The following is a 19,415-nucleotide window of genomic DNA, read 5'->3' as shown; positions in this document are numbered from 1 at the left end:
ATAGAGTAAAGCTTATGTAGTGCTTACAATGTACCTGACACTGCTCTAAATGCTTTAGCCATATTAATACATTTAATCTTCATAGCAACACCAGGTAGATACTATTATTTGCCTTGTTTTACAGATAAGGCAATTGAAGTACGAATTGTTTAAATAACTTGCTCAGAATCACACAGCTAGTAATCTCAGCATCAGGACACAAGTGCAGGCAAATCAGTCAACAGAGTCAATGTTGTCCACTTCCCTGCTGTACTGCCCCTCTAGACACTGAGACTTTCAGGTTACTATGGGTTTGGACCTCTAAGGAAGGGTCAGGCAAGAGATTATAAACTTACGAAACATTAGCTTACAAAGATTTCACTTTTATTTGAAAACGAGAATGAATGAGCATGCTGGGTGGAAAAGTGTAGGGATAAAGAAGCAAAGACCTAGGACGGTGCCCATGTTAGCTCATACAGGTAGCCAATGCTCAATGTATACTAGACCCAAGGGTGTTACTCACCACTACCTGGAACACCAGCTGTTAAGTAGGTGTGTATCTCATTTGTAAATAAAGCAGACTTGAGTGGGAGGAAGCTAGATCATACTAGAGGTTAAAATAAGGGAAAATGTTGACTTTAATAAAGCAAAGATGTTTTACTTTGGTTTTGAGAGAAGATAAGCTGTTCAGTAGACTGCTCCCTCATGATAAGAAAGAGTGTAAATAAATACCTGCTGTGGGGAAACAAAGGGCTTTCAGAGATAAAAGATAAGTTGTCTTCAAATGTTGTATCAATTTTTTGGATTACTGTATTTAAGGCTATGAGAGAAGGAGCAGACTCCATTTAAAAGAATTATAAGAGCATCCACATTATCAGTGAAAGTCCAATTACAGGAAAGGGGAGTAAAAGGAAGGATGGTTCCAGGAAAAGGTCAATGGGAAGGGTTAACTTAATGATGAAATCTTCATTTCCATTAGTTTTCCTAACGCTGTTTCACTATTTTTTTTACTTTCCCACCATCTGTTCTTCTTCACTTTCCTTTGCCTGTTCTCTTTCCTATTTTAGACCCTCAAAACTAAGGTTCACCTATGGTCTCATCCTTTGGCCTTTTCCCTTCTAACTCCATATGAAGTCCTTCGATGAGTTAATTCACATTTATAGCTTCAACTATCACTCATAGTTTGATGGCTCTAAAAATCTATCTTCAGCTGTAATATTCATGTGAACTTCAGACCCTTCTATTCAACTACTTATTAGACATCACCTAAATGATCCACAGGAATCTCAAACTCAACATATTAAAAAGTCGACTTTTCCTCTTTCCCCTCCTGAATAATTCAGTCTTAAAGCTATGAGGTAGGTCTGAGAAAAGCAGGTATCACTTCTATAATATTCCTGCCATAGATGTATGATCTGAATCTAATCATGAGGAAATATCAGACAAATCCACATTGAGGGGCATTCTACAAAAAAACTTCACTGTCGTATCTAAATGAATCATGAAATGATTGAGGAACAGTTCCAGATTAGTGGAGACTAAAAGTGATCTGACAACTAATGCCACCCAAACTAAATCATTTTGCTGTGAAAGACATTATTGGGACAACTGGTGAAAATGAAAGGGGGTCTGAGGATTATATGGTAGAAAAGTGTAGCAGGTTATGGGGCATCAGGTTGACAATTTAGTCAGATGGTTCAAGAAAAAAAAAAGTTGTTTATATTTTATGTGCAACTTTTCTATGAGTTTGATTTTTTTTCTAAAAAAAAAAAAACTAAAAATCTCCATATTAAGAAAAAAGTGAATTTCTTATCCTTCCACCAAGCAATAATATATATTAGGTATTGCAGTAGTATTTAAACTTTAAGGTGCATGAGAAATACCTGGTGAGTACAGTCCTCACCGATCAGGAATTCTACTTCAGTAAATTGAGTTGGATCAGGGAACCTGTATTTAGCAAGTTCCCTAGATTATTTTGATGCAGGTAGCTTCTGGACTACACTCCAATTAACACTGATACATTGTTAAGAACCAAGGCTGTGGGTCAGATCTGCCTAGGTTTCAATTCCAGCTCTACCACTTCACTATTGTATAATTTTAGACAAGCTACTTCACCTTTTGAGCCTTAATTTCTTCTTTAAATTCAACATAATAATATGTACATCATGATGTTTGTTTGGTATAAAATTACATAATGCATGTTAAGTGCTTAGCATCTTCTTGGCACGTAGTAAGTACTCAGTAATTAGTAGTTTCAACTTGTGTTCCTTGACTCTAAGAATGACAACAAATTCTCTCATTTCCCAAATAGGAAACCTGGGAATCATCTTATAGTCCTTATTCTTCCTCAATCTATTTACCAAACAAATTCAACAGATGTAATTCATCGCCACAGCTTTGTTCATAATGCCATTGCCTTCAGTTTTTAAAAAATATTTTTCTCCTCAATTACTGTCAATAGCCTGAAAATGATCGCCTTCTATATAGTACTGCTATCTTATAATCTATTCTCTGCATAGCGGCCAAAGTGATCTTTCTAAAATCCAAATCTAACTGTATCATGTCCATTCTTAAAGCTATTTAATGGATTTCTCATAACTCTCAAGAGTACAATCCAAATTCCTTAGTATAGCATCTGAGTTAGATATGGCCTCTACAAACCTCTGAAAGTACTTTTTATTTTTTCACTCACTTGTGTTCACATCTCATGAGTCAATCATACCAACTCCTGAGTGTGTACATACATACCTCATAGTAGACCATGTGTGCTGCCTAGCAACTTGTCATATTAAATTGCAATTATTTTTGTCTACTCCACTAGAGTTCTGTGAGAAGAAGAATTGGCACATAGTAAGTGTGCAACAAAATTTACTGACCTAAAGAAAGTAAGGAAAGCAGAAAGACAGGAAGGCAGGGAGAGGCAGGATAAATGAGGTCGGTTTGGAAGTATGGGATAAGATGGGAGGGATTTGCTCTTAGATTGGTGATTGGGAATCAAAGAGATAACCAAGCTTAAAGAACTAATCATCTTCACAAGTTGTAGATGGGATATGTAAGATGTACTTTACAATGTAAAAAAAAGGAAAAAGTCCAGCTCTAAGTGCCTTTGTGTGTGATTGATGCAGTTACTGGGGATTCTGGTGAGGCTGAAGGACAAAGACAAATGGTGTGAGCTGCAATTACATCCCAGTCCTTTCCTGGTGTTCATTTTATCTCCATTTTTCTCCATCAGTCAAGGCAGTATTTTTCTTAGTGGCTTTAGAGAGGAACATCTCTTTTCCTAATCCCATCTTGCCTTACTTATCAACCCACAGCATCCGTCTGAGTTTACAGGAGGACCTGAACACCAAGAACTTGATTTGTTCTTGACCACTTACGGAGAACTAAATGAAAACTGACAGAAGAAGCAATGAATGGTGTGGCTGTAAATTTACACTGCTAAGGCCAGCAGCGGGGGGTGGTGGGGGGAGTACCTCAGTGGGGCAAATCCTTGAAAACATGTGAGATGTGAGGCGTGAAGGGGTGTAGAACATGGAAGCAAACATATTCTGCTGGAGAAGAGGGAAGTAGTCTTTGTTTATTGTTCCACAGCTTAAGTGGATAACTACAGACATCCTGAAAGTTCTAACTGGGTCCAGAAGTCGATTCATCAGTAGCTAATAAAGTTTACTCCTTATGGCTACTCAATTACACAAGCTGCTTCTCAGGCCTTGTGCGTAAGTTTGTATTTGTAGTTCTGTATTCCCCTTTTAAAAATAGGGCCCCCAGAATTGTATAGGCTCCGGGCTCTTACAACCTGATTTTGCCATTATCTGGGACAGGGGTAGTTAATCTCAGGACCCACTGAACTAAAATGACTCTTCCTTCTTCCTTTGTATCCCTTCTTTTCAATTTATTTCATTTATTTTTTCCTCTAAGATGTTCCATTCTCAGCATTTTCAACCTTGAAATGCATTTTTCCTAAATCCAGTTTGTAAAATTTTACTTGCCCTAGTTCATACCTGATATATAATATACCAATATGTTATTAAAATATGAATGTATTTTATTCAGCTCAACAAACATAATTCCCTTGGTATATTACCAACAATAAATATAATTTTCACTTATTTGTAAGGCTGGGGTGGCTGTTTGTAAGTCTACCAGAGCCACCATCATGAACCAAGTTAAATTTAATAACAAAAAATATTAAGGAGCTATACTGTGCTAAGCATTTTGTGGGATGTTGTAGATTAGTTGAAAATAAGGTTGATTCTTCCTTATCAGATACAGTATAGTAGCAAAACAGGATTGAGAAAGATGTATCATTTTGGAAATATGAAAATGTACTATAGAAGGCTACTTTAGGTAGGTTATATAGAAATGAAATAGCAGTTAGTAATTGTGATATTGTGAAAATATGTATTTGGTCTTCATCCAAGCCTCTCGACATATAACTCCTAAAATACTTTAAATCTCCAAAGTGATGAGTCTTTCATATGCTAATGATGGCTGACAGCCCTTAGGTAGCTTCAGGATAAGGGCTGGTCACAGGAAAGACCAACTTGCAGTGGGAGGAGAGAGGAGGGGTTGAAGGTTAAGTTGATCACCGGTGACCAATGATTCAATCAATCGTGCCTATGTAATGAAGCCTCCATAAAAACCAAGAGGTCTGGGATAGGAAAATTTTCTGATAGCTGAACACGTGGGGGTTCCTGGAGGGTGGCTTGCCTGGGAGAGCATGGAAGCTCCGTGTCCCTTCCCCCATAACTTGCCCTATGCATCTTTTCATCTGCATCCATTGTTATATCCTTTTTAATAAGTTGATAAATGAAAGTATGTGTTTCCATGAGTTCTGTGAGCTGCTCAAGCAAACTAATCAAACCCAAGGAAGGGAATGTTGGATCCCTGATTTGCAGGTTGTTTGTCAGAAGTTCCAGAGGCCTGGACTGGCATCTGTAGAGGGGGGGCAGTTTTGGGGCCTGAGCCTTCAACCTGTGGGATCTGACGCTATCTCCAGGTAGTGTCGGAATTGAATTAGAGGACACCCAACTTTTGTTGCTAGAGAATTGCTAGCAGGGAGAATTGCCAGTGGGGAGAAATCCCTACACATTTGGTCACAGAAGTTGGTCTTCTGTGTTGATGACTGTGCTGTGAGAGTAGAGGAAAGACAGTATGTTTTTCCAGTTCAGACAGTAATATTCTAATTTGCTGACAATATGTGCAAAAGTCTATTGTTAAATAGAGAAACGAATATTAGAAAGTTATGATGAAAGATTTAGCGGAGGTAGACTCTTGAGTTTGAAAAATGTCACAGGTTTGCATAGGCAAAGAAGGTACATTCTCTTTTTTGAACTAAGAAAAGATCAATGATCATTGAACACCTTTTATGGTTAGGAATTGTGAAAGGGGCTTTATATTTGTCATTTCATATAATCCTCACAATTCCCCAGGATGCAGATATTATCCTAATTTTACAGATGAAGAAACTGAGGTCCAAATGGAATCTAGTCAGTGTAAATGATGGAGGTCAGTCTGTAAAGATGAAAACAAACCTGCTGTTTGGGAGTCCAGGGGTTGGGCTGTGAGGTAGTGGGAGATAAGTTTAAATACACAATGAGAAGTCGATTTTAGAGAACATTGAAAGCTGGACAGAAATGTTTGGCGTTTGATTAATTGGAGGAAGAAAGCCATGAGTGGCTTTTATAGCAGGGGTCTCATAAGTGGATAGCTTCCTTCATTAGTTTTCCAGATTTCTTTCTAGAGAAAACAAAAAGTTCAAGTGAGTCCAATATTAGGAGTCATCTGAATTGAGTGAGAGAGAAGAATCAAAAGCAAGATTCAGTCAGACTTCTAGGAGTAGACATAGAAATAATCCTACACATAACTTATCATCTTTGTATCCAGCACAATTCTTGGCACACAGCAGATAATCAATTAATTTAGATTGACTGGAAGTAGAGAGCAAAGGAAAGGAAAGAATCAATGTTGACGCAAAGGTCCAATGCCCAGAAGATCATGAAAATGGTGGTGACAAGGCTTCTATTTGAAAGTTGTGTAAGACTGGGACTCTTTTAAGACTCTCTCCAGTAGTTCTATTTGCAGAAACATACATTTGGCATCCAATGGAATTGAAAATCAAGAAAATGCCACAGAGATTCAATTCATAATGTTTAAAAAAACAGTTTTCAGTTCTCCATCCTCATTTTTGTCTAAGTATCCCACATGCGTAATTATTGACCCCTAAATCTTTCCTACCTTACTCCAAGCTCCCATTAACTCAGTCCCAAACTCAGCTTGCACTGGCTCCCTTATTCCTCTTGGTTTCTTCCCCTTCCTCTCTTTATCTTCTTTTAGTCATGTGTGCCTCTTTCATTATAAACCCATCGTTCCTTTGGTTTTTTCCAAATATCCTCATTACACATTACTCTAGTTTATAAAATAAAGGCTCAGTATCCCAGAGGGCAAGACAAAATCCTCAGAAGCCAGTGCAAGAAGCTGTGAATATTCTTAAGGAGCTATGTGGGCCCAACCATATTTTAGACAGGAGGCTAGAGCTTGGAATTCCAACCTGAGGAAGGATCAAGGTATGTTACTGTCCCCAAAGTAGTCATGAGAGACTAGAAGGCCAAGTACAAATGCTAAGTGGAAAGAACTTGAGTGGAAGTGTGAACAGGACTAAGTGTTTGAAGGCAGAGAGAAAGCAGTGAAAATAGGTGTAGGTTGGGAATAAGTTAAAAATAAGCCTTGTTTGCTGGAAACTCAAGATGCACAGGGCATCAGCTCTGGACAAACATGGAGTCATCATTTTTAAGTGTAGACATTTGGAACAAATAATTATTCTACCAAGGAGTATCTGTCTCTCCTGTCGTGACTAAGAACACAGAACTGCTTTTCTCAGTGTTTGCATCCCAGCCCTGCATGAATTCTTTTTGCCTCAGTTTTCTCATCTTTGTAATAGGAATAATAATATTACACATTTCATAGTGTTTTTGTGAGGACTAAATGAGCTAATATGACCTCAATAAATGTCAGCAATTACTACCATCATCTTCATCATCCTATCTTTGCAATTCTTATGACCTTTTCAACTTGTCATCTTATAAAAGCCTCCTTTGGAGGGTACAGTGCACCACATAATAGTTCATCACTCAGCTCTTTCGGCTAATAAAACAGAGATATGAAAGTTAGTCTCTTCATGTAATAAATAGAATAAGTCAATCTCTTGGGGATCCAAATGCAAATAACAATTTATTTTAGTTATGACGTAACTGTACAAAGTCCCAAGGTGCCCTTTGTGGACAAATATAAAATATAAAAACATGCCCAGATGGCTCTGTTTGTGCATCATACCTCTCTCTCAGTATCAAGCCTATTTTACCAGCTATGGCCAACCTGGAAAAAGCACGATGCTCTCACCTTGTTAGCCAACTCAGAATCCAGTGTAACTAAAATCCAAGTGGGAAGAAATCAAACCCGAGACTGAATCCACACTCTTGAATTTATAAGCAGAGTCACCTTGAATCTAACTTTCCTGAGCCTCTGCTTGATCAGGTACACAATGGAGACTACATTTCACTCCCAGGTAAAGATTAAAGTAGCTAAAACATTAAAAACAAAACCAAAAAAAAACAAAAACAGACAGAAACTGAAATATAGTTGGCAATATAGATTCATTTTCTTCCACTTCCACTCTCTCCTCCTGTTAACAGTTCAGACCTGTGTTGTCCAGTATGGTAGCCATTAGCCACATATAGTTATGAAGGACTTAAAATGTAGCTAGCCCAAAATGAGATGCGAAGTAAATATAAATTACACACTGGATTTCAAAGACTTAGAACAAAAAGAAAATACTACAGAAATACCCCATTAATAATCTCATATTGATACACGTTAAAATGATAACATTTTAGATACGTTAGGTTAAATAAAACACATTATTAAAATTATTTTTACCTGTTTCTTTTTACCTTTGTTAAATATAAAATTACTTATATGAATACATTACATTTCTACTAGACAGTGTTCGTATAAACAACCAAGTGATGTGATTAAAAAGACGAAATCTCATAGTGGTTCTTTCCACTTCTCATTGCTTCGTTTAAAGTGACTTTTGCCATCAGGTAGGTCGTTGAATGTTTGCTTTGGGCAGGAATCCAACAAACGGGGTCAGCTCACTCACAAAATAGATAAAATACGTAAATAAATAAATAATAAAAGAATAAAAAACAACAGGAGTATGGAAGGCATGAAAACATGGCCCAACCAGCTGATGAAAACAGAGCCTAAGATGAGAAATAGAGTGATAAGGAGTCTTTGAGAATTGTCTGAGCCTCCTATTTTTCATGGTTGAGGAGGTCAAAGAGAGATCAGCCACATGGACCAAAAAAATCCTTCAAAATCTTGCTTCTCACCTCATCTGTATCAAAAGACTGCTCTTCCATCCTGTGAGGTTTATACTATTTCTGTTTTTTAATCAAAAGGAAATCACCTAGAATCAGCAGGCAAAAGAATATTTTAAAAGCTGTTACCTTCTAGGGCCAGCCCGTGGCTCACTTGGGAGAGCGTGGTGCTGATAACACCAAGGCCATGGGTTCGGATCCCTATATAGGGATGGCTGATTCGCTCGCTTCAGAGAGCATGATGCTGACAACACCAAGTCAAAGGTTAAGATCTCCTTACCGGTCATAAAAGCTGTTACCTTCTAATGACATATTTTAAGCACAATTTTTGACCTGTACAGGAGAAGAATTCATTCCAAAATTAAATCGGAATGGGTTACAGAATTGTCACTTAAGCCATTTAGTGGCTAATTCTCTGTACCCCACTCACCCTATGCCCTGATCTGTGTATGCCCTGATCTGTGTATTCCTTTTTGCTCCTTTATATTCTGTGAGCTTGTCTGGATGTTTTTTATACCTAGATTTTACTGGATGCATTTACCACTCCTTCTGTCCTTTCCCGACTGCCACACTTCTGTTTCCTAACCCCATGAAGCCGAATTCTGTCAGTCTTTTAACTTTTGGTTGGACTAAAGGCTGAAACAAACAAAATTACATGAAAAATAATATCAACTGGATGGCCAAGAATCAAACTGCAATAAAGATGCCTTTATGTGCATCCAGAAAAGTAGTCAGAAATTCCTTCACAACAATATTAATAAGTTATTCCACAGTTTAGGGGTAGAGGCTGGCGTTACATTCTCTGGAGGTGCCTCTCCTGCATCCGTGTAGGGGGTTGATCCGCTCCCCTGGAAAAAGAAAGAGTCTATGTATTTGATCATAAATGTGAAAATACCATATCTAGTTAGAGCTGATTTTATTGGCAGCTTACAACTCATACTTGAGTTACTACATATAATTTAGGCCACTCCAGATAGTTGAATGTGTGTACAAGGAGAGACATAAAAATTTAATCTGACCTCTAAGAAAATGAAAAGGCAATTCATAACCTAGAGAATAAAGAAAAAAAAAATTCTTTTAAAATGCCAGAAGGAAAAAAAAAAGTGTGTGATCGATAGTGCCAGATACTTGAGAGAAGATAAGGAGTAAGAAAAATCTTTTGATTTGTCTTGAAAGTGGTTGTCGATGATGTTGGAAATACTTGTTATAATAGGGTATTAAGGCAGACATCATCTCACTAGAGAATGGTGCAATGATTTAAAAAAAAAAAAGGTGGCAAAGGTTCAAAGCACTTATTAGAGAAGTCTGAAAATGAAGGCAGGGAAAATGGGAGAGTAGTTTAAATGGGCGAGAGGATCAAGCAATGTACTTTTAAGACTGATCAATGTTTGATGACAGAGTGCAAAGGAATGTAGTGAAGAAGGAAAGGATAAATACAGTCTTGAAAGAACGGCTAAGTATGGGACTAATTTGCTAATATCTACATTGTAATTTTGAAAACACAGGATATGTTCCTAATGCAAAAAAAAATCTCTCTCATTTATTGGCTAAATCTTTTTAGTTAGTAACCAGGATGCTCTATGGCTAAGATTATTGGATAAATGTCTTCTTTATTCCTCACCTTCTAATCTCATTAATCTGCTATGGTTAACTTTCACTAACAGAAACCAATAAAAGGATTGATTTTAGGCAATTTTAAATCTTCCTCAATATTAGTTCAGGACCACATCAGCAGAAAATCTACTTGTCCTGAATGGATTGCACTGGTCTACTCAAGTGATTTCAGAACTGGGAAGTCAGAAGATATTGAATTTTAAATATTAGATTATTTTATATTGGACTCTGGATCTAATATTAGATATTAAAGTGTAAAATCACATTGTCCTTATTGCTAGCCTTCTTTTTTACGTTGCTGCAGGATCAGTATTGTTTTAGTACAGTATTTGATGGCTCAAGAGCCTACAGGGTAAGGGAAAATATTTACACTTATTACTGAATGGTGGACTGCCCAAGCTTTAAAACAAATGTTGCCAAACTTTAAATGCAGTAATTTATTAATATCTGATGGCCAAATCATGTTTTACTATTGTAGCGAAAGAAATATAAAACAATACAAAATGAAACAAAATACCAAGGTAACTTAAAGAAGTGAGGAATATTTTTGTGAGTCATCTGTAGTCTTGCCTTCAAAAGGAAACATTCCTCCCAGAAAGACTGCCTTTGTGCAGTGTGGTCTGTTGATGCCATGAAAAAGGTAGTAGATAAAAACAAATGGAGAGGATAATTATTAGGATACACATCAAAAGACCAAAGTGGGTCAACATTATTTTTCTACTCTATTATTTTGACATATATTAAGAACAATCAGTGTTGAGCAATACTTGAAAAATTATTAAAACTAGAAATAAAATGTGAACTTTTGGACCCTCACATAAAACACAAATGTTTGTTTTTATTGAATAGGCCCAATTTTCTTCAGAACACCTAATACATTTGTCTAAAACAACAACAACAATAATATTTATGATAATAATAATTAAAAGTGAATATTTTGTTGTTGGCCTATGATGTGCCAGGACTGTTCTGAGTTTCTATTCTAATTACTTCACATGTATTAAATCATTTGATTCTCTAAACAAACAAACAAACCCTATTAGAAATATACTGTTATTATTTTAATTTTTACAGATGAGGAAACTGGGATCTGTTGAGGTCTCATGGCTAATAAGTGGCAGAATGTGGATAGAACCAAATCTAAGTTTTTTTTATTTAATGGATCAGAATATTGGTACCTTACAGTAGTCCCTGAACAGAATCTAACTAGTATTTTATTTTGTTTGAGCCTTGAAAAGTATTTTCTCTGTACAGCAGAAGTTTAAAAATTTTTTTTTGGAAATGGTCAGGTGTCAGGCAGGTTAGCAGTAACCTGGTTATCATTAATGGAGTATAAAGGGGGGTCTGGGTCCCAGGAACAAGAAGGTTATCAGAATAAGTGTTCCTATATATGATCAAGACTAAACAGGAAGAGTGAATTTGTGGTGAGTCCCAAATTATGGGACAGATTTACCTTAAATTCCTTTTACCTAAGACCAGGATTCATCCTAGAAACTATTGAATCTAGGCTGACAGGTTTTGTCTAAAGCCAAGGTAACCCAATTGCACAGGCAAGAGGGGAGCAAAGGTTAAGACCTAAACAGGGCTTTTTCAAAAATATCTTATTTTCTGGGTGCAAAGGGGACGGCATGGGAAGAAAGGAAGAGTCAGTGACGTGAAAGGCTTGCGATACAAAGAGGCTGGGAATTGTTGAAAAGGGTCTTCCTGGGGTTATATGGGGACCCAAAAGAAAGAACTGGCAAACAGCAAGCAAAGATGATCTTCAGAAAATTTGAAAAGAGCAGGATTTCCCAAAGGGGGTCTTGGAGGAATATTAGCCATGTAGATACTCTCCCTTATAAAGATTCATGACAGGATTTTATATTAATAATGTAAGTTATATGGCAAGGAATTTTAACCTAGCATTTCCAAACTTACTTGACAATTAAACACTTTCTAATGAAATACTTATTAAAATGACATTAAACTGGTGTCGCATAGAATAGACTTTGGGAAACAACTGGGAAGACACAACAAAGAGTGCACGCAGTAGTCCGTTAGGGGAACTGAAGAAAATACTGGAACGTCTATTTCTATCTCATCCTTTAAAACTTCTTATTTTGATATGTTTTATAATGTACAAAATGTATTATTGCAGTAGGGCATTTATTCAATATTCATATAAATAAGTGTGTGCATATTGAGGGTACATGTTTCCTACTTTTTGGTTTATTTATTTATTTTTAATTGAAAGATGATTGTACATATCTGTGGGGTACGGAGTTGAATATTCATCCCTGTGGGCAATATGTCATGCTTAAATCGGGATAATTAGTAAGTTCAACATTATTCAACGTAATCATTTTCTGTGGCCCTTTACCAACTTTTTGGTAACCTCCCTGCCCCGCTTCCCACCTCTGGTGGCTTCAGTTCTGTTCTCTCCTTTTGAAAGTTTAATGAATTATTGTGATTGTTTTACCTTTCTTTTTTTGTTTATTTATTTTATTTTTTTGAGCTCTGACTTATGAGTGAGGACATGTGGTATTTCTCTTTCTGTGCCTGGCTTATTTCACTTAACATAATTTTCCCTAAGTTTGTCCATGTTGCTGTGAAAGGCAGAATATCATTCCTTTTTATGGCAGAGTAGTATTCCATTGTGTATATTTACCACATTTTAAAAATCCAGTTGTCTGTTGATCATGTTCCTTACTTTTTTACTGAAGTGCACATCAAATGGGTTTGGAGACAGCCAGGAGAGGAAGGAGACCATTTCTGGGTGGATGCTCCCTACCAGAATGCAACCCTAATCGATGCAGACTTGGAGGCTCCTCCTCATTCCTCCCGCATTTTCGTTTCTTTCCGTGTTTGTCTGGGATTCACTTTAGCCTCCTATCGCACCACTCTCAGCCACTGAAAGCTGCTAGTGGTAAGCACTGATATCAACTCGAACAATGACATATGAAGGCTTTCAAAGACAATACAAATGCTTACCCCTCCAGAGTAAAAACGAAAATAAATCTAAACATTGCATGGTATTTTTCTTTCTAATAAGTTTTTAAAAGAAATAAATATACCAATAATGTGTTCCTATATAGGTATTCTGTATAAAAATCAACATTTTTTTCTAATTGATATCTACCTAGAGTCTAATACAGGACTTTTATAAGCAAAAAATGTGAAAAAATACTGATCTCAAAAAGCCCTCAGCTTCTGGGCAGGAAAAAGAAAATCTATTCAGTCACTGCAGTTATTTGGATTTATAAAATCCTTTTTTCCCAAAAGCCCTTAAAATTCTCTCTAAATAAGTTTGCTGATATACATTTTAAAAATGCAGTTTGGATTTTCAAGAATATTATTAACCTTTAAATATCTTATTGTAATTAGTTACTAAGTCTTAAAATTTTAACATTGAATCTGACTGTAGGATCTTAGTACGTGAAAGTAAAACATAAAATTGTTAATTTTGGAAACACAAATATTACTCTCCAATTTTAAAACACGGGCAATGGGTTTGCTGCCAGAACACAGGAGTCATGAAAACCACTGCTAAATCAAAGCCAGAATGAAAAAGGAGAAGACTCATGTTAACATTGTCATCATTGGACACATTGGTTCAGGCAAGTCCACCACTACTGGCCATCTGATCTATAAATGTGGTGGCATTGACAAAAGAACCATCAAAAAGTTTGAGAAGGAGGCTGCTGAGATGGGAAAGGGCTCCTTCAAGTATGCCTGGGTCGTGGATAAACAGAAAGCTGAGCATGAGTCTGGTATCACCACTGCTATCTCCCTGTGGGAATCGGAGACCAGCAAGTATTATACGACTATCATTGATGCCCCAGGACACAGAGACTTCATCAAAAACATGATTCCAGCCACATCTCAGGCTGACTGTGCTGTCCTGGTAGTTGTTGCTGGTGTTGGTGAGTCTGAAGCTGGTATCTCCAAGAATTGGCAGACCCATGAGCATGTTCTTATGGCTTCCACGCTGGGTGTGAAACAACTGATTGTTGGTGTTAACAAAATGGATTCCACTGAGCCACCCTATAGCCAGAAGAGATGCAAGGAAATCGTTAAGGAAGTCAGCACCTACATTAAGAAAATGACAGCTCCGACACAGCTGCAACCCTGACACAGTAGCATTTGTGCCAATTTCTGTTGGAATGATGACAATATTGTGGAGCCAAGTGCTAATGTGCCTTGGTTCAAAGGATGGAAAGTCACCCAGAAAGATGGCAATGCCAGTGGATCCACACTGTTTGAAGCTCTGGATTGCATCTTGCCACCAACTTGTCCAACAGACAAGCCCTTGCAGAAGGCCCCTCCAGGATGTCTACAGAATTGGTGTCTACATCTGCCCCTCCAGGCTGTCTACAAAATTGATAGTATTGGTACTGTCCCTGTGGGCCGAGTAGAGACTGGCATTTTCAAACTCGTATGATGGTCACCTTTGCTCCGGTCAACATTACAATGGAGGAAAAGTCAGTCTGTTGAAATGCACCATGAAGCTTTGAGTGAAGCTCTTCCTGGAGACAATGTGGGCTTCTATGTTAAGAACGTGTCTGTCAAAGATGTTCTTTGTGGCAACATTGCTGGTGACAGCAAAAATGACCCACCAACTGAAGCAAATGGCTTCACTGCTCAGGTGATTATCCTGAACCATCTAGGTGAAATCAGTGCTGGCGGTGCCCCTGTATTGGATTGTCACACAGCTCACATTGCTTGCAAGTTGGCTGGCCTGAAGGAAGGGGTCAATCGCCGTTCTGGTAAGAAGCAGGAAGATGGCCCTAAATTCTTGAAATCTGGTGATACCACCATCATTGATATGGTTCCTGCAAGCCCATGTTGAGAGCTTCTCTGACTCCTCCTCTGGGTCATTTTGCCATTCGTCTTTTGAGACAGACAGTTGCTGTGGGTGTCAGGAAAGCAGTGGACAAAAAGGCTGCTGGAGCTGGCAAGGTCACCAAGTCTGCCCAGAAAGCTCAGAAGGCTTAATGAATATTATCCCTAATACCTGCCACTCCAGTCTTAATCAGAGGTGGAAAAATGGTCTCAGAACTGTTCATCTCAATTGGCCATTTAAGTTTAATAGTAAAAGACTAGTTAATGATAACAATGCATCATAAAACCTCCAGAAGGAAAGGAGAGTGTTTTATGGACCATTTTGTGTGTGTGTGTGTGTGTGTGTATGTGTGTGTGGCAGTTTTAAGATTTTAGTTTTTAAAATCAGTACTTTCTAATGGAAACAACTTGACCAAATATCTGTCTCAGAATTTTGAGACCTATTAAAACAAAGTTTAATGAGATAAAAATAATAATAAAAATAAATAAATAAATAAATAAATAAACAAACAAACAAACAAACAAACAAACAAATAAATAAATAAAGGAATGAGGCACATGCTTGATCTGGAGCCACCTTTAAAGGACTACCACATATATTTCTGAACCAAATATCATAAAACAGATCTAACTTCTTCTAACTTAAAAAAATTCTAATAGTTGTCTGCAACTGTCACAGTTTGTTGTTTTCATGTAAATAGCTGTTTTAATTACCATGACCATTTAGATTTGAGGTCAGGCATATGGGCCAGACAAGCAAAGTGTATAAAAAGATCGAGTGTCTGTGTTTGGGTGAACTGGGGTGAACTGGGGAACTCAGGCCCTGGGTTAGGGGAGCAATAGCTACTCAGCTGTAGCTAATTACTGCCCTGTAGGTGTTCAGATCCAGTACTGCCAAATTCTCTCATTTTTTTCCAGAGAAAGTACAAAAATCCAAACTTTAGGTGATTTCTCAGTATTTAAAAATTGATATTGCTTGCGACAAGCCCACCACCTCTACAGGCAAAATTCAAACTGCAAGCTGCCAGTGTGCAACCTCTGCTGTAGCAACAAGCTTACTTGCCGCTATTAGTAACTATGTTTAATCATTTTTGGAAAATCAAAGACCATGGGCTTTTGTGGCAGATATGTCTTGGTTTGCATTCCTGTTTTCCACAGAAGTGTTCTGGAACCTGGCACAAGTTATCTGTCCTCTATAAGACTTCATTTCTTCAAGCAGTTACAGAGGAACATGGTAATGGTATTGAAGCACTGTTGTGATGATTAAACAACGTAAACAAACAGCCTAGCTCCCTCTTAAAATTTACTCCATTTGTTTCAATCAGTTATGCTGCCAATGGTGGCAATAATGGGAATTGTGTGTATGTGTGTAGGGTTTGAATATTTACAATGGGTATTTTTGAGAAAGCCAGATATAAGGTGGAATAAACAGAATAAGATCAGACCATATTCGATCATGAGCTTATTGCATGCTTCTTGCAAGCTGCTTAACTTTTCTGGGTCTCAGTTCCTCACCTGTACGTACATAAAGTGAGCAAAATGATGTTCCTCATCCTAAAGTCTTTCTAAAGCACTGATATAGGGGTTACAGGTTTGGGCACTGGAATCATACTGCTTGGATTTGAGTTTGGTCTCTGCTGCTTACCAGCTGTCAGATATTGGATACTTTACCTAACTTTCCTATGTTTCAGTTCCTCCATCTGTAAAGTGGGAATAATAAGAGAACCTGCCTTACAGGGTCCTTTTAAGAAATAAATAAGAAATGTAAAGCCCTTAAAACAATGCCCAGATCACAGCAAGTGCCTCATAAATAATAGCTATTTCTGTAGTGCATAGAATCTAATACACCAGTGATTGTAAGAAGTACCACTGTACGTACCACTCAGGAAGAAAAAATTGCTTCAAACTAAATTATGACATAATACTGTGCTATTTAAATTTTTATTTTATACTTAAAGAAAGGCTTCTAGACCTAGGTGCATATTTGCATCAGACAGAACTCTTGTGCATATATAAAAATAAAAATATACATTTAATTGGTTAGATTGACTTTCCTGAATCACTTTGCAACTTTGAGTTACCCATATTAGTGCTTTTCTCCCCCAAATCATCTGGGCAATCGGGAGCACTAGGAATGAATTATCTCCTTTTCTTCTCTTCTTGATCCTTCTTCTTCTTTTTCTTCTTCCAATTTTTAAAAAGACTTTAATTTCAAAAAATTTCCAAGATGCATATTAGTCGAGAGAATAGGATAATGTACCCGTAAGCCAAGGCAACACTAGCCATATATATCCATAATCCAAGGTAACAAGATACTGTTTACCACCTGCAGAATTTTTCTCCCAAGGTGTTAACATCATTTTTCAAATTTTGATTCTTGTATTTTCTTGATCTTACTAGAAGATGACAATAGAAGGTTTTCAGGCAAGAATCAGGATTCGTTCCTTTTTCCAATTGCCCTGAAATGTTTTGTTTTTTGAAACATCAAGGAGCTGCCTTTGTTCAGTCACGTCAACAGGGACTCCAGCCAGATTTGTGCATGTGCAGGCAATGAAAACTATATCACAACTGCCACCTGTCAAACAGTAAATGTAGGACACCATTATTGGAAGATGCATCCTGACTTCAGCAATGTTAAAATGAGGGGAAAACATGCAGCTTAGAACTAACGCAAAAGAATATTATCATAAAATATGATCTAAAGGCTATAAGAATCTTTTCTTGATTTCTTCATCAATGATTCTAACTATATTTGTGAAGACTTTGGCAAAATAGGTTACTGAGTCACATATTCTCTGCTATGTTACACATCTGAGGATACCTTCTCATGTGAGTAACAACTCATGATTTCCTCCCAGAAATACTAGAGTTGCTCCATTGTCTTCAGGCCTATGACAGTGCAGATGATAACTAAGAAAAAAGGCAACTTTCACTCCTGTTGAAGTTACCTGACTTTTCTACTCTGAAACTTATGAAATTCATCATCACGGTCTTTGATAATTTAAAGATTATAACAAGATACGATTTGTGTCATTACCCTGATTACTCATGTTACCTGGGACATGATAAATTCAACTGCTAGTTTTGGGTCTTATTATCCCCAGAATTCTAAAATACATTTTATTATAGCTTTAATGATTAATTTTGATCCATTTGTTGAGTCTATAGGTTTTATCATCATGACTGACCTCTTTTCCCATTATATTCTGAATCATTTTTTCAATCCGTGATTTCATTTTCTAGCATTCGGGGGGAGGGGTATGGCTGATTTGATTATCTGCAATGTCAGGTCTGCTTTTTAGTACTTTCAAATAAGATTTTTATTTCAGTTATTGTCATTTTCATTATGTAGCATGCTCTTTTTATCCAGGTCTGCTTTCGCTCAATAGAAACAATGTCCTCTTTTATTTCATTAGGAATAACAAGTAGGTAATTTTTAGAAACATGTCTTCTATTTCATGAAATAGATCAGACTTATTTCTATGCACTTATAACTTGGCTCTGCTGTGTAGCAGAATTGCTGCTATTGTTTTCATTTTTGAGATTGATCTGTTGATATTTTCATCCTTGAAGTTAAGATTTTTCTTGGATGTCTTGAACAGCAGCAATTGTTGTTTTGGAGAGAAATGGATTTATTAGAGAAATAATTCTGACATCTTAAATCTCAGTCAGTCACTCTTAAATTTCAGAGCATGTAAGAATGACCTGGGGAGCTTTTTAATAATGCAGATTCCAGGGATCCTCTCCCAGTAATCTCGATTCTGTATTACTGGAGTGGGGTGCCCAGAATCATCATTTGTTACATTTTTAATATAAAATTTTCAAACATACACGAAAGTCAAAGAATAGTATAGTGAACAACCATTCACCTATCACCCAACTCCTGCAATTATCAATATTTTGTTCATCTTGTTTCTTTTATCACCCCTGCCCCTGTTTCTTCTCCTCTCTTTTTAAAATTTTTTATTTTTTGCTAGAATACTTTAAAACATGTATCTTACATGTCAGGTCATTCACTCTTAAAGCTACAAAATGCATCCTTAACTGTTAAGACAATTTAAAAAAAATAACTATAATGATATTATCACATCTAACAAAATTAAAAATAATTCTTAATATCTCACAATGCATAATCTTATTCAAATTTCTCCTAATGATTCAAAAATGTCTTTTTTACATTTAAATTGCTGAATCAGGTCCCATACAATGTGCCTTGTATTTGGTTATTATGTTGCTTATGTTGGAGCAGCTATTTTTGAAAGTTGTCCTCTAGGTCCTGGGTGAGTTGTTGGCATATGATATCCTCCAGAGTAAAGTTCTTTTTGTTCCCAACATAGGAAGACAATTCTTATCTTCTAGCAATGCTGGATATGGACATAGATTAATTAAAGATGTGAGTTAGAGAACAAAATCCAGGGCTAGTTAGAGAAGGAACCCTCAGTTCAGAATGGTTTATAGCACCAAGGATACTCCCTACTTACCCCTCACAGTATTAAATTAACAAATATATAAAAAGTGCTTATAGAGACCTGGCATAAGGTAAGCTCTCAATAAATGCTAGCTGTTTTATAATTACTCAGTGGAACACAGAGGATGAAGTTTGGAAGCTTGGGTCAGCAA

The 19,415-nt window shown here is 36.9% G+C and overlaps 1 protein-coding gene and 1 pseudogene across 6 annotated transcripts in view; one reads left to right on the top strand and one right to left on the bottom strand.

Moving 5' to 3' along the window:
• NTNG1 (netrin G1) overlaps positions 1 to 19,415 on the bottom strand; it is a 318,889-nt gene that overhangs the window by 158,793 nt on the left and 140,681 nt on the right. The gene's annotated exons all lie outside the window — the stretch shown is intronic.
• On the top strand, positions 13,516 to 14,966 carry LOC134385262 (elongation factor 1-alpha 1-like; annotated as a pseudogene).

Source organism: Cynocephalus volans, chromosome 8 (assembly GCF_027409185.1).
Source record: "Cynocephalus volans isolate mCynVol1 chromosome 8, mCynVol1.pri, whole genome shotgun sequence".
NCBI lineage: Eukaryota > Metazoa > Chordata > Mammalia > Dermoptera > Cynocephalidae > Cynocephalus > Cynocephalus volans.
This window is presented reverse-complemented; position numbering and strand designations above follow the sequence as displayed.